This window comes from Prionailurus bengalensis, chromosome D2, assembly GCF_016509475.1.
Source record: "Prionailurus bengalensis isolate Pbe53 chromosome D2, Fcat_Pben_1.1_paternal_pri, whole genome shotgun sequence".
In the NCBI taxonomy this organism is placed as follows: Eukaryota; Metazoa; Chordata; class Mammalia; order Carnivora; family Felidae; genus Prionailurus; species Prionailurus bengalensis.
In genome coordinates, this window is record NC_057351.1 from 22,278,816 (window position 1) to 22,294,009 (window position 15,194).

The window sequence follows — 15,194 nt, forward strand, 5'->3', positions numbered from 1 at the left end:
TTGCTATACATAAACCTGAAGAAAAGGACATGCCTCTTACAATATAGCTTTGTCAAACACTGAAAGGGAGACTGTGCCACCAGGAAAATAAAGGCTATTCTGGGCCACTTGGATTAGTAACTTAAAAAGGGGGGGGAAAGCACAAGAAGGAAAAAATCACAACACTAGCTTCCCTCCATGTATGTGATGAATAAGACACGTTGCCAAAGACTTGGTTCCAAAAATCCAAAGCCGGGCAGTGACAGCCACATGACAGAGTGCGGCAGCTGGGGAGAGGAGTGTGAGGAAATACTTTCCAGAGATGTAATTTAGTCTAGGGTAGTTATCAAGTACGGAGGGTAAAAGGGGGAAATTGTAGTGCTTATGTTTTTCCTATCCATAGATCAGTCAGCAACATAGGACAAAAGGAAAAGCTAGGGCCAGAGCACAGAGAATACTTAATGCTACAGTTAATTGAAATGACGGTAGGAAAGTCTCGTGTATTTTGAAATTGAAAACAAAAATGTTCTACTGGCGGTAATATTCTCTGAAAGTATTTCTTCATTACTCGGCTGAAAATATAGTAGTTGCTTTGAGATGCAAAGGTCTGTGTGGAAAACGTGTTAGATACTTAAACAGTTCCGGAAGGAAATGGGAGCCACAAATCTCCAAGAGGAGCTTGGTATTAGTTTGTGGCAGATACTGAAGCAATAAAATAATTCAAGTAAGCCATAGCAACCCTAGAGTACAAAGAGAACAAATGTAGTTGTGACTGGGCCACTGGTACCCCAAGAGACCCCGGCATGTGTTTTTACCCAAGGAAAAAGGTTACTGTAATAACCCCCTGCAATATCAAAATTCAAACAACTCTAGTTCATTTAGGGGAAAAATGATAGGACTGCCCTAGTGTGTTATTAACATTTCCCCTTGAAATACTCTAGAAAGGCTTAGAAGAGAACTATCCCTTACTGAGCAACTACTATGTGCTTTACATGTGTCATTTCATAACATCCTCATAATTCTCAAAGAGAGGTGATACTGTCTGCATTTCATAGATGAGAAAAATGAGGTCCAAAGAAGATTTACAGACATAGTCTGTAAAGAGCCAGAGCTCCACAGACAAAACTGAAAAGCTCCATACTTGATTAAAACTGATCGTTCCACGAAGACAGAGTGGTAGGGATGGGAGTGTGGGGCTGCTATGCTTTAAGTAAGCAGGAAGACTGTTCTACACCACCATCAATGAACAGAATTCAGGTTTCTCTTAGTGCCCCGAGATCCTCTTATCACCCATTTTGGGATGTATCTTAGGTTTCAGATGGATTTCATACTTGATAGTTGTAATTTTGGCTATGCTGGAGGCTTTGGAAGACTTGGCACAGTTCAGGCAGTGTTATGTTCTAGAACTAAGTCCTGGGCTCAGACTTGGGGACCCAGGTTTGCTTCCAGATGCGTTAGATATTAACTATGAGAGGGGGTAAGCTCTATCACCTCTTTGGGTGGTAGGTTTTTCCACTTACATGAAGTTGTCTTAAGTATCTTTGAGGACCTTTCTGGATCCATGATTCTACCCTTCACAACTCAACTGTTTTAAGATTTGACTTTCATCAAAACATGTTAGAAATGACCTGGAAGGTTAACAAATTTGTCTGAACAAGCCAGCTATGTAGTTCAAGTCAGATTAAAAACAAAGCAAACAAAACAAAAAAACACCGTAACAACAATTATTTAACCCCTGTACTCCACCATCTGCAAAGCTAACCTGGGATAAAATGGTTTAAAGTGATTTTCCCCCCTTAGCAATTCATCTAAAACAAATGTATGTTCAAGTTCTTAAGCAGACCTGGGTGCAAATCCAAGCTCTACTCCCTGTTGCTCTTTGAACTTAGTGTATCTGGAGTTCCATTTTTTGCTTCCACAAAATTGGAATTGATAATGAATATTAATTGAAATGCAGTAAAATGTCTGGCATCTAGTAGGAGCATATTAATTGCTGGTTATTGTTATTCTAGTGCTCATTAGGGGTTTGGACTATGGTTGAGTAACAGTTCAAAGGAACTTTCTTCACAGAGGGATGGAGCCTGAGATGGTAACCTCATTAGCACTGGGAACTTGGCATTAACGTGTGTCTAGGCACTAAATTAACAAAGGTGCAGAATGGAGACATGTAATTGCTTCTTCTGGACCTACTGGCATCCCTTTCTTTCTTTGTAAAACTTCCTAATTCACCCCTTAGTGGATAAAACCTTACCAGAGACATGCTAACATACTTTATGGGACAGCTGGAGGGAGTATTTGAAGACAGAAGTGTCCTGGGGCACCTAGAAAGAGTGGTTGTCACACCCACAGTTCATATCAGGTTCTTTATTTGCCCATTTCCCGATTTCTGCCCTTTGTGCACAAGGAATATAGGGTTTCAGGAAGAGGAGGTGGAGACTTTGTTTATAAACTAACAAAAAAAATTCTGATGCTGACATGTAAACAACCAGTCCATACACATCCCATCTGTTTGAGTGACTGCCTCTTGGCCTCCACACCAAAGCTTTCCCCCTTCGGCCCTCCCCCCCCCACCCCGTCCCACCTCCAGCCTCTTTCTATACAACATAAGTCACTCTTTTGTGACTTTATGTTTCCTTCCTTCCCCAAGTTTTGTTTTGGTGTTGTGAGGTTGGTGAGAAGCCTGAGTAGAGAAAAGAAGATGAACACAAAAACCAAATTCAGATCACCTGTACTCTTTGAACCCTATTTATATGAAACCAGAGTGAGACCTTCAAATAATGAGACTGAACTGCCTGTTTTCCAAAAGAAAGACCAATAGAAAAGATTAAAAAAAATTTTTTTTGTTTAGTATTTATTTATTTTTGAGGGGGGGGGAGGGGGAGAGAGAGAGAGGAAGACCCAGAATCAGAAGCAGGCTCCAGGCTCTGAGCTGTCAGCACAGCGCCTGACACAGGGCTCAAACTCACAAACCGTGAGATCATGATCTGAGCTGAAGTCAGTCGCTTAACCGACTGAGCCACCCAGGCACCCCAGAAAGATTTTTAAAAATTCCTATTTACTACAGGTAAATTTCCCAAGTGAAAAACATAATAAAATTTCAAGTGTTTCCATCCATGTTTTGAAATAGGTCAAGCATATTAACCAAAGCCTTCTGAAGTTCAATAAAGCAAATGAATGACTGCCGATTAAATTATTACCAGGGATAACATGCTAATTATAAGGTCTCTTTTGGTCTCTTATGATTCAGAGTATAATTTTACTTTTTTACTTTTAGATTAAAAAAATTTTTTTTATGTTTATTTATTTTTGATAGAGACAGAGCACAAGTGGTGGAGGGGCAGAGAGCGAAGGAGACACAGAATCTGAAGCAGGCTCCAGGCTCTGAGCTGTCAGCACAGAGCCTGATGTGGGGCTCAAACTCACAAACCATGAGATCATGACCTGAGCCAAAATCGAACGCCCACCGACTGAGCCACCCAGGTGCCCCATAGATTTAGATTTTTTAAAGTAAACTCTATGCCCAGCATGGGGTGTGAACTCAGGACCCTAAGATCAAGACTCACATGCTCTACTGACTAAGCCAGACAGGCTCTCTTATTTTTACTTTTTAAATAATTACAGGTTTATAGTTGCTATATTGATATTTTTATGACATATCAGTCTTACAGTTAACCAAATATCAGTTGATGATGTCTTAACCTGTAATTGGATCTTCTCAGTGTTCTTATGATCTATTCTGTAATAATACAGTATATAACAGCTTATACAGGACAAAGCTGTTATATAGGACAGCTTATAACAACCCCTTAAATGCTTAAAAGTATCTCTTAGCTAATTAAGGTTTTAGGGCTATTAGCTTGAGTTGGGGATATTAGTACATTTTAAAAAAGATGATATATGAAGGTTTTATCAATTGTTCTCCATTTCATTTTTAATTATTTTTATATAATACTCCCTAAGAAAGATTATTATATTGTATTGTAACAACTGTTACAAATTATTTTGCAAAAATAGGCAAGAGGGGAAGAGAAGGCTGTCAACCCTGGTAAAAATGGAAAATGTCCTGCTTAATCTTTACTGGCCATTTTCAGGACTTTGCTTGAGATTTATCTATTATGCATCCAAATCTATCTACACGGCACATTTTAGGCAAATTGAGGTTCCAAAAGGAATTGAGTGTTTTTTTTTTTTTAATTTTTTTTTTTTTAACATTTTTTAAATTTATTTTTGGGACAGAGAGAGACAGAGCATGAACGGGGGAGGGGCAGAGAGAGAGGGAGACACAGAATCGGAAACAGGCTCCAGGCTCTGAGCCATCAGCCCAGAGCCCGACGCGGGGCTTGAACTCCCAGACCGCGAGATCGTGACCTGGCTGAAGTCGGATGCTCAACCGACTGCGCCACCCAGGCGCCCCAGGAATTGAGTGTTTTAAAGTATCATGCTAAATAGTAAAGCTTTCTCAAAGATGCTGTGCAGATTCAAACAGCTCACAATTTTGTTACAATGCTTTTGAAGCAATAACACCTTTGAGTATGAGATACTGTAATTTAGCAGTTCTAGATGACTGCATAATCTCTCCCTGTTGGGTTGAAATTCTGCCTTCTGTCTTTTCCTAAACTTGCACTCATTTATCATCTATCCAGACAAAATATGTGCTTGGACTTTCTTCCATGCATACATGGAATTGGAAAGTAATCCCACAGAATGGAAAATGCTGAACTTCTCGTAAATGTACCACTGACCTCCCAATTTAGCCTTTTGGCATGCATGATCTTGATGTATTCTTTAACTTTTCATACGTGGATGTTTAACATCTTGCCTTTTAAATCTGTTCATAAGATCCTTAAGACCACAGACCCCCTGATAAAAACTTTCTTAAATCTTAGAGAGTGCCATGCCAGAAAGTACACATGAATACTTATTATTTCACTGTTTTATTTAAGAGAATGGTATTTATTCTTTTTCAGCAGTTGGGCCATTTCATGTTATTATATGAACTGTAATCACCATGTTATCTTAGGCAAGTCACTTAACCTTTCTTTGCCCCAACTTCCCTATTGGAGAAGAATTTTTCAACTAGAAAGTTTAGGTTTTAGAGTAAGATGGGATTTTAAAAAAATCCTATTTCTTCCATTTACTAAAAGTAGGAATTGAATATATTATCTAACCTCTCTACACTTCCAATTCTTCACCTGTCTTATGGGGATCAAGAGAGTGGTTTTACTCCACAGGGTTTTTTGTTGGTTTTTGTTTTTAGGTGCAGAATGAGAACATAAATGTAAAGAATGCAGCACATTAACTGAAAATAAAAAGAGAGCTATTATTATATCAAGTTTCTTCCAGCTCTAGAGTGTTAAGATTAGGGTAGAAGTAAAACTTTAATAATCAAACACCCAGATCCCCAGTATCCTCAATGATTCTGGCATCCCTCTGATCCCAACATAAAAAAAAAAAGTCAAAGTACAAACCTATTCAAGGTCCATTTTAGTGCCATTTTACTCACAGAGTAAATAGAATAATTTTATTAATCGTTGAACTTGTGATGCTCATAACTGAGTCCCTGAAAAAAATGTTAAAGTCAATTGCTTTAAGACAAATGACTAAGAAACCTGTTCTGAAATACATGCTCAGAATTAGACACAAGATGTCATCGAGCTATGGCCATGGGTTTGCACAAAGACACTGACCTGGCTTGCTGGAAGTGAAGAACAGAACACCCTGCTCACAGCTGGGCTCACCTACATAGAAAAGAGAAACACTTTATAAGACTTACTTCTGGCCAGAAGCACATGGACAACCACTAACATTTTCAACACATAATTTTCTGTCCCCCCACCCCCCGAAAGGGCAGAATCCGCTTTACTTTTGCCAAGTGCCAGTGTTAAAGTGGCATTTCTTTGGGTCAAATACATCCTGAAATAGCTAGGTTAACATTTTGTAGCATTTGTGAAAAATGTATTTCTGAGCATTTGGGGATGATACAAAAAAAGCACTTGGCCCAAACCCACGGATGGGAACAAGGAAAACCTTACAGGCATTTTACCATACAGAAGTCATACACGTGGACACACTACTCTTCCTAAATAACATTTTTTTGGCTATATTATCATAAATAAAAGGCCATATGCTTCTAGGTTTTTCCTTTCAAGTTATATTTGAATAGTTTATAAGTTTATAACTTACAAAACTCGTCATTGGGTGAATGACATCAAATTATTTGTGTTTCTATTTTTACCTCTGTGATCACACACAGCACTACGTACTTACATTTGTACTACCTTCAAAATTTGGGATAAAAACAATCAATGGGCAAGGTCAGAAGAATACTGACCATGATTTTATTGTTTCCCAATAATCATTTCAAAGTCTTCCACACTGAGAGGAACTGGTTAAACCCCTTTCCCACTATATCTGCATATGATCCAGGAATCTCAGAGGCAACCTCATATAATAATTGACTGCTTACTCCACCTGCAGAGCAGTAGGCAGACATTATTTATACCGAAAATAACTCGTGTTTATTTTCTACCAACCAGTGACTCTTCTGCATCCACAAAGTTATTGGAAAGGAAATAGAATTCCAAATTTTAAAGTGTTTGTAAACAAACTTATCAATGTATGTTTAGAAAAGCCTGGAGCTTGTAGGACGTCACACAACCACAGCCTATTGGCTATTTATATCTGCTGATAGTGAGAGGACTTTATACAAAGATGAAAACTACCAATAACAATATTTTCCTCAGTTTAGAGAGGATACACAGGCCAGTGTAAACTATACAGCATAGCCCTAGTTGAGGATGAGGGAGCCCCAAACTAGAGAAACCTCAAGTTGAGCACCTGGCTGGAGTCCAGCAGAACTGCATGAACAGAACAGGTTCGGGGGAGTTCAAAGTCAAGGCGACTCTTCTGGTCTTAACTTCCTGGATCTTCCTAGGCCTGGATGTCTTTGTATATATATCAACCTTCATGCAATTTTTCCCCCAGCAAATGTGTACAGTCAGCTCGAAAGGCACAGCTTGTGTGCTGACGTGCAAAGCCAAGTCAAAACCCTGCGCTTGGCGCTCCCTTCTAACTTTCTGGCTTGTCCAAGTCTAAATATTGACATTGCTCCTCAGTTGAGATGTTTGATACTGCTGAGGATAGAAAAGGCTCAGCTAAAAGTAGGATCTAATGATATATTTTTACATAGTTGTGCCTTCTTTCCACTTCTTCCTTCCTTCCTTCCTTCCTTCCTTCCTTCCTTCCTTCCTTCCTTCCTTCCTTTTTCTTTCTTTCGAAAGGGTGTTGGATTCCCTTGTCTGCACATCTCCCCTTCCCCACCCTTCACGCCATTGTTCTCCCCGAAAGCTGAGCACACAGAAGCAAGGTAAGGTGTTTTGCAAGCCCCTCATGGCAGCTCCTCCTGTTGTCACAGCAACTCACAACAGATTCCATAGACACGGGATTGGGGGTGGGGAGCGCCAAACTGTGGGCTGACCCGTCAACTCTCCAGGGGGTGCAAGCGCTAAAGGGACTAGCGATCCACCTTTTCAGGTCCTCCGGCTCCCCACCACTGTTCTTCGAAGGAAAAGAGCCCTGTCGTCGACGCGGCACCACCCCCTCCCTAGCGCCGCCAGCCTGCTAAGGGTGCCTGTTGTACATTTTCTCAGCTCCAAGAAGGGGTGCGGCTGTGCGGGCGCTCCTAGAAATCTCTTCGGCTTGCCTCTGCCGTGAGAGTTCCCGGCCTCGCAGAGAGGCGAGGGCGGCTCCCACAGCGGCTCGGTCCCACAACTCTCTCTCTCGGGACGCTGCGGGCCGCTTGGCGCGGCCCCGAGGCCCCCACCTGCCCCCCGCTGGGGCCCGGGCGGTGGGGAGGGGGGCCCCGCGGCGGCTGCTCCAAGAATAAGTTTCATACCATAGCGCACTCACGACACAGAACCTACCCAGAAGCCGAGCGAGACGCGAGCTCTCTCCGCCTTCAAGGGGTGGGGGGAGTGTGTGGGGGGGTCCCCGCCACTCAGCAGCAGCCACGACTGCGCGCGGTCGCGGGTGTGCGGGACCCCTGCGCGCCGCGTGCAGCCCGCCGCCCAACTTTGCACAAAGGCAGCATGGCACTGCCTCCCGGTTCGGGCTCGCCCGGCGCCGCGGCCGCTCTTCCCGGTCCGGGGGAGAGGGGCTCGCCCTTTGCCACCCCAGCCCTCCCCGCTTGCTTGTGCCCCCACCCCGCTCCCGGGCGGGCCAGCCTGGCGGAACCCAGCGGCCGGCCCCGAGCTCCGCCGCCGTGGCGGCCGCCGCTCGCACTGTGACGTTAGCAGCCTTCGCGGCTATTTATATCCACACGATTGGATTTCATTCATGAAACCAGGGCCTGGTGTGTCTGTGCGCTGGGGCGCCGGTGGCAAAGGTGCCTTAGCTTTACGCAGATCCGGGGGGGCCCGGGCTGGGAAGCGGGCTGCCCGGGACAAACAGGCGCAGAGCCGGGAGACCCCGACCCTTCTCCCACGCGGCAGGGAGGGTCGGGTCAGGGCGACCTGTGCCCCCTCTCTATTCCCCAGCGCCCCACCCACACCCCAACAACTGATGGCCCTTTGTCCCAGGCTCCGGAAAAGTAAGTTGGGCCACTAACCGGCTGGGCAGCATGGCTTTCTTCCCCCTAGGAGCTGACCGGCCGCGGACTCCGAGGGAGGACATTGGCTTTTGTTTCAAAAGCGAGCCCAGCTGCTGACTAAGGACTGCGTTAGCCCAGCCTCCTCCTCTCCTGGGAGGTTGCACGTGCTGCCGGGCTCCCCCCTCTGGGTTACCTTCCTCTGTGACTTGGGGTCCCCGCAGGGGGCGTAAGCACGACTTGGCTGTCCCCAGAACCGAGGAAGGAGGGGATTTACGACCTCCTACAAATGGCTGAGTGAGGAAGTGAAATTGGCGTCGGGCGCTCATGGGTTGTCAGTATTCTTGGAAGGCCAGGACAGTGCATTCCTCCTCATGAACTTTCCCCCCTCTTCTAGGCTGGCCGTGATCCCTGAGGACAGGACCAGGGGTAGTTTTCATGCATTCACATAACGAAAACTTATTGAGTGCTCACCCAGTGTCAGGTGCCCTGCGAAGCTCTAAGAGAGAGACGACGAACACAGCCAGCTTTGTCCTGGCCCTCAAGGAGCTTTCACTCAGTCTGCTAAAATTAGGGTGCCTTAAACCTCCTTAGTCCTGGCCGATAAAGAACTGGGGGATAAAGGTATTGATGTGTTCAGCTGCCTTAGGAACTTACTCATTTTATAAATGTAGATGGCTGTGTACCAAGGGGGATACAAAGATGGCAACAATGTGCCCTTAGTCCCCAAGGAGTTTTCAGGTACTGTGTTCCTAAGGTGTTGAAAAGCTAGGGAAAAGGGAGCCTTTTAAGGGCAACTGCTTTGTTCAAGCCATCCCCATTGAACTGTCTTTGGAAATGGAGTCATGGGTCCATAATCTTTGATATCCAGAAGAGAGAGAGGGTAGTGAAAAGTCAAACATGGGGATCTACTCTAAGAACTTCAAGACAGAGACCTGAGGAGGTGATCGTTTACTTGGCCCAAAACAGACCTCCCTTAGTCTATTTAAAAATGACCCTATTTTGAAAGGTTTAATCAATACAGATTCTTTTCAGGAACACATTTCTTGGGAAAAGTTAATTAACCCTGTTCATTGCTGGCAATCAGTCCTTTTTATTGCAAGCTATTTCTCTTCAAACTGCTCTGGGGACTAAGAAATAGGGTAGAAATTCAAAAGAAACAGGAACCAACAGGTATTGCAGCACTCATATGTGGTAGGTGATAGTCTAGGAGGTTTAAAGCAATTTTCTCAATTAATACCAATGATGAGGTGGGTGCTATTATCATCATAACAATTTTATATATGAGAAACTGAGGCATGCAGAAGTAGGTGTTTGTTTTTGTTTTTTAGATTTTGACAGCTGCATTTGCACAGCTGTTAGCCTGGCCAAGACCTTCTTTTAACGATGTTGACAGCGTTAGCCCGGCCAAGACCTTCTTTTATCATTAACTTGCTTTTTGACATCCTTTCTTTCATTTCCTCAATTATAAATTAAAAAAGAATTAAGCAGCATGCTTAAGCACAAACAAGCACTAGGACCAGAAAGATACCTATACAAAGATACCCATACCCAGTTGACAGGCTACCTACCATTTGCCATCCACCCCCAGGGGACACAGAGGCTCACTTAGGTCTTCCAGAAGATGCTTCTTATAATAGGAGCTAAATAACAAATAGTCATCATGGAACTACCCAGTTTGATGTCTAAATTTGAGGGAAACTGACAGGAAGAACTTTCAGGAAAATAAACTGGTGTAAATGGTAAATCAGATAAGGCAGAGGAAAAGTCACTGTTCCAGGAAGTCCTTTCAAACAAAAGCAGTGATCTGAGGAAGAGATTGCCATAATGGTGCTTTGTAGCCCCCAAATGTTACACAGAAAACCCCTGATTCTGTAAAAGTGGGAGAAAATGAGCAAAAAATACAGACTATATTATGCCAACAAGAGCGAAAAGGAACACAAAGAATCCCTTGAGTCACTGCCATGAATGTATCCTCGTTCTTATTACCGCAGAATAATTCACATTTAAATACTAAAATTGTTGCATGGTAATAAAATCAATACTATTAGCTTTTAATAAATATTCAAAATTTGTACTTAAGCTTAATTAAACCAACACTGTATTTAAACACTTTTGGAATTGCTTGAAAGCGGTGTAAAAACTTTTGACTAGCTTTTATGGTAAATATTTACCAAAGTCATAGGATTAAAAAAAATTCCCACAAGCAAGAAACAGAACTGTTTCATTATCACAAATGAACTTCCTCCTCCTACCTCTTTGTATTTGCATCCCCCCGCAACATTAATCTGTCCTTCATCACCAGAGTTTTGCCACTGTGAGACTGTTAAATTAACCGGTAGCATACAGTTGACTTTTTTTTTTTTTTAACGAAGCATAATGCCCTTGAAGTTCATCCAGGGTGTTACATGTATCACTAGCTCATTCCTTTTTATTACTAAATAAATTTCTATTGCATGGATGCATCAGAGTTTGTCCATCCATTTACCCACTGAAGGATGTTTGAGTAATTCTCAGTATTTTGCTGTTACCAATAACACTTCTGTAAACATTTGTGTATAGACATTTGTATGAACATGGGTTTTTATTTCTTTGGGATGAATGCCAAAGAATACAATTGTTGGGTCATATGCTAAGAAACTGTCAAACAGCGTTCCAGAGTACCATTTTACATTTCCACCACTAATGTTTGAGAGATCTAGTTTCTCCACATTCTCACCAGCCTTTGGTATTATCACTATTTTTTTAATTTCTTTTTTTTAAGTTTATTTATTTGAGAGAGAGGGAGAGCATATGCACACATGCATAAGCAAAGGGCAAAGAGAGAGACAGAGAGACAGAGAGAGAGAGAGAGAGAGAGAGAGAGAGAATCTCAAGCAGGCTCCACACTGTGGAGCCCTATTGAGGGCTGGAACATTAACCATGAGATCATGACCTGAGTCGAAGTTGGAAACTTAACCAACTGAACCACCCAGGCTCACTATTTTTTAAAAACACACTTGTTCAGTAATTTTGTTGGGACAACACATTGTTTTAATTTTCATTTCCCAAATGTCTAATGATTTTGAACATCTTTTCTTGTTCTTTTTTGCCATCCATATCCCTTTTTTGCTGAAATACCTGTTCATGTCTTTTGCTTATTTTATAATCGGAATATCACTATTTTTAATTACTGAGTTTTGAGAGTTTTTTCAAAAATATATTCTAGGATAATAGAATTTTCAAAGTGCAAATTAAATACTACCGCAAGACCATTCTAATTTCGATGCCATCACTATTGTTCAACATTTCTGTTGCCATTAGTTTTATAGAGAACATTCTCAGACGGTTACATGAAGTATTCTAAAGCACTTACATGAAACCTCTCTAGTGAGAGCCCTTTCAGGGTTTTATAAACCTGCATTTCAGCGGTGGGTAACAGCCTCAGAACGGCCAGCGCCAGCGCACGGGGTTGCAGCCCAAGACGCCGAGACCCCGCCGCCGCGCAGGCACAAACGCTCCTCCAGCGCCCAGGCCCAGCGAGGCAGCTGCCCCAGCCGTGGGCGCCCTGAGGAGGACCGCCTTGCGCGGTAGGCGTCATCCCCCTTGGACGTGGGGAGGGTGTCGTTGCTATTTGGAGAATAGTATCCTGGGTGGCGAGTTCCAGGTGTTCCAGAGAAATTTCATGGGCAAGTACTACCAAGTGTTGAGCGCGTGGAAGGGAATGAACTCACCCATGTTTTTAAGAACAGGTGCGTTTGGTAGAAAGATGCTAAAAAAAACAGCTGTTGGAGCAGATTCCTGGAGTTACACGGCAGCTCACGTAACGGCCAACAAGTCCGCTGCACTGTGAAAATGCTAGTGGCATAGTTGATCTACTGACCCACATTTTTGGGTTTTCTGGCTTTTAAAGAAACGTTTCTGGACTCCCGAACAGAATAGGGTCTCTGGGCCCTGGCCTCAAGCGGTGGTTTAATGGCGACTTGCTTGTACATCTTGCATGCTAGAAGAACCATGACTCTAGCCCCCACTGCCTGGTAGTGGGGTCGGTCTGGTCAGTGGGGTCCAAAAGGCTGGATGCGGCTCGGCTAATGATGACAGGCAGGTAAGATGGACCCTGGTGTGGGTCTCTTCATTAATGCCAAACATTGAAGGCTCAGAAAGGAAATGACCTGAGCCTTCTGGCATCTCTGTTTCTCCTGAAAGATTTTCTGTATTCAGGAATTCTAGTACTTCTTCTGCCAGAGTAGATACTTCTCCAAGGTGTCAGATTACTCCTAGGCCAGATGTTGCCCAGCATTCTGTAGGGAGGGTAGGGGCCCATCCCTAGCTTTCATGTAGTTGATACATTAATGAAATGGAGACAGCTGAGGTCAGTGAATCCTTTCTGTCCCATATACTACAGGCAGGTTTTGCATGAATCTGTATGTTCATAGCTTTTTCACTTGGATAAAAGTAAAAACCCTTAAGTCCAAGTAGCTAAGCTGTGTGTGTGTGTGTGTGTGTGTGTGTGTGTGTGTGTGTGTTTGACTACTTGGAAATTTATCTCAGGTGTTACTCAAACCAGTTCTTGAGATCTCTGAAGGTTCTACTTTCTGTTCACTGTTTTGGGGAAATCTTGTCTGTGGGAATCAACGGAAAGAGATGTCCTTTACCTAAAAACTACAAGTGGAAATGAACTCCTAGTCTTGGGTTTGTGGTCCAGTTATCACTGTTTGTCCTAATTTAGTCTGTATGAGAAACTTAAAAAAAATTTTTTTTAATGTTTATTTTTGAGAGAGAGAGACAGAGCACAAGCAGGGGAAGGGGGGAGAAAGAGAGACAGACAGACATGAAGACACAGAATATGAAGCAGGCTTCAGGCTCTGAGCTGTCAGCACAGAGCCCATCACGGGGCTTGAACCCACAAACTACAAGATCATAACCTAAGCTGAAGTCGTAAGTTAACCGACTGAGCCACCCAAGTGCCCCTGAGAAACTTTTTTTTTTAAAGAGCCATTTAAGTATAGATAGATATAGAAAGTATAGGTAGATGGACAGACAGATGAATACATGAATACTTAAAATAATCTAGTGGATCCAATCTTGGAATTTTCATGATACCCTTTTAAAGATAGAAACATTAACTATTAGGTACTTTTTAGTTCTATGAAGGCAAACATGTTTTTCATATTGGAGTTCCTGTTTTACTGGGCACTAATGGATATAGGCTATGTGCTGGAAATTGACACTAAGGTATTCTTTTTTTTATAGCATGTTAAATATATTTGTGCAGGTTTGCATAAAAATCCTTTCTGTATGGGGTGCCTGGGTGGCTCAGTCTGTTGAGTGGCTGACTCTTGATTTCAGCTCAAGTTATGATCCCAGAGTTGTGGGATCAAGGCCTCTGTTTGGCTCAGCATTGAACATGGAGCCTGCTTGAGATTCTCTCTCTCTTCCTCTGCCCCTCTCCCCTGCTTGCACTTCTCTCCCTCTCTCTCTTTAAAATAATAATAATAATAAATCCTTTATGGATCTGTTCATTAGGTTTTCTGTTGGCTTGGGGTGAGTCTGGCAAAAATGTGATTTTTGCAAGCTCCGCAAATCTAACTACATTTATTCCTGCCCAAATCTCTCATACCAAGATGGTGTTCTGCTGGTCTAGCTCAGCAGAGGAGGTAAGAGGAGGTAAAAAATAGCTTTTGTGGTTATCTGCAGGTCTTTCTTTAGTATGGCATTACTAATTGGAAAATATATGTCATACCTTTAGAGAGAAGGAAAACACAACAATCTAATGCACAATGTGTATATTTGATTTTTTTAAATATGATTTTTAAAGTAAAGGTATGATTCTTTCATAAAACTATGAAAACATGTATCATACCTCTAGTAAGCAGAAAAACACAACAGTCTAATGCACAATGTGTATCTTTGATTTTTTTTAAAGTAAATATGATAAAAAAATCTGCACGTGAAAAAAAATCTGCACGTGAAAGGGGTATTTCTTTCAGGAATAAGCTATATTTCTAATATTAAAAATGTGTTAATGCTAGACTTAAGATTTACCTAGTGAAAAGTATATGACAATATTTATGTATCATAACATATTTAAGGCTATCTTGCCTGACCAACTGTTTCATACAAAAAATACCAAACTGTTTCTCTTCATGAAACGAGTGAAAACAACAACAACAACAACAACAACAACAACAACAAAAACCCACCACCACCAAAACTCCAGAAAACCCAAACACACATAGTGTACTGGACACAGTAGGAAAATATAATTGTATTTTGGCTATCCCATCAACGAGCCACATAATTCTGTGCTCATCCCTTAGTCCATTGTATCTCAAAGTTCCATATATAAAATGAGGAAAAGAAACACAACTTTATAGAAGTTGTTAAGAGGACTATATGAACAAATGTTTGTGGAAAGTGTAAATATGAAGCTCTGTACACACTGGTAAATGTAAAAATGGACTCATCATGAGGCCACTCAAAAGCACTGTGCAGCACAGAGTATCACTTGATTTGGGAGTGCCAAAGATCAATCCTATAGGAACTATCTCATTCCCACAACTCATCTCTGAGTGCTGACTGTAAGTATTAGACATAATAGCTTCCACCAAACTCTCTCCATAAGGTAGAAAGTTTAATATTTGAGATTTGA

The 15,194-nt window shown here is 42.3% G+C and overlaps 1 protein-coding gene across 9 annotated transcripts in view; it reads right to left on the reverse strand.

Moving 5' to 3' along the window:
• RHOBTB1 (Rho related BTB domain containing 1) overlaps positions 1–15,194 on the reverse strand; it is a 122,917-nt gene that overhangs the window by 57,973 nt on the left and 49,750 nt on the right. For 3 of the 9 annotated variants that reach the window (XM_043596420.1, XM_043596426.1, XM_043596418.1), the window contains exon 3: positions 5,667–5,717. The gene's annotated coding sequence lies outside the window, so the exon portion shown is untranslated. Of the gene's footprint in view, positions 1–5,447; positions 5,540–5,666; positions 5,718–7,901; positions 8,263–8,584; positions 8,678–15,194 lie in introns of those variants that run through there. The other 6 variants (XM_043596425.1, XM_043596424.1, XM_043596423.1 and 3 more) reach the window with 6 other exon arrangements.